The following is a 1,069-nucleotide window of genomic DNA, read 5'->3' on the forward strand; positions in this document are numbered from 1 at the left end:
AAGACTAGAACAATATTTGAAAAGGATCTTAAAATGAAAAAAAGCGTTTCATTATGAATCAATCAATTTTAACTTTTTCTGCAACCCCGGGGAGCCGGAGAATAATTTTTTTGCAACATATGAATAAAAATCAATATTTAAATATTTATGTAAGACCAATGGATAAAAATAACAAACATGAAATATAATGGCTATCAACTTGCAAATGTTTAAGTTCTTTAAAACAGCATTATAAAATTCTTTAAGTTTTAAAAATTTAACAAAATAGAACTTAGCAATATTACATACAATTTTAAAAATGTTGAAGTCGAACTTATTTTTAATTGCAAGTGATTAAATTCAAGTGATTGGATAGATTTTTCTACTAAAAATGTGTAAAATTCCCGGTAAAAAAATAAATTCACTTTTTATTTTCCAGTTTTCTGGCCTTAAAAAATTTCCAGTTTCCGGATCCAGCGGCCACCCTTTTTTTTGTATTTTGAATTTGTATTACAGTTATGAAAAATGTTTCCTTTTTTAGATGCGGTACCGCTCCATTGTCTCAAGAAATAGCAGAGACTGTTATGAAGCGTCTCAAGCTTCCTTTCATATGTAGTGGTTATGGAATGTCTGTGCTTACTATGACTGTAATAAATACTCCACAGAATCATAAAATAAATAGCATTGGAGTTCTTCAACCAGATGTTATAGGTCAAAATTTGATTGAAGTGTCGATTAAAGTTTCGGTCGGGTGCTCGCCCGTCCGTCCGACCGTCCGTCCGTCAATCGTACTTTTTTCAAATGAGGGCACGTGTGAGGTGGGTACAGGGAATGATGAGGGGAAGTACTGAATGGGGTGGGTGGAAATGAGAGACGTGAGGGGAGGTGTGGAAGGGGATTTTATTGGGAGAGAGGGGAGTGAAAATAAGGGAGAGGAAGTGAGGCGAGTGAGGGTGGTAGAAGGGAAAGGCAGGGAAATGTGGGGAAATGCCCTCGGTTCCCCTTCCATGACTTCCGCACCGCGTAGTTCCGCTCTTCTTATTTCCCCTCCCTCACTTCTCCTACTCAAAATAAAAATTTTATAAGATTA

The 1,069-nt window shown here is 36.2% G+C and overlaps 1 protein-coding gene across 1 annotated transcript in view; it reads left to right on the forward strand.

The window, feature by feature from the left end:
• LOC117173797 overlaps positions 1-1,069 on the forward strand; it is a 70,250-nt gene that overhangs the window by 64,649 nt on the left and 4,532 nt on the right. The window lies entirely within an intron of this gene.

Source organism: Belonocnema kinseyi, chromosome 5, assembly GCF_010883055.1.
Source record: "Belonocnema kinseyi isolate 2016_QV_RU_SX_M_011 chromosome 5, B_treatae_v1, whole genome shotgun sequence".
Lineage (NCBI taxonomy): Eukaryota > Metazoa > Arthropoda > Insecta > Hymenoptera > Cynipidae > Belonocnema > Belonocnema kinseyi.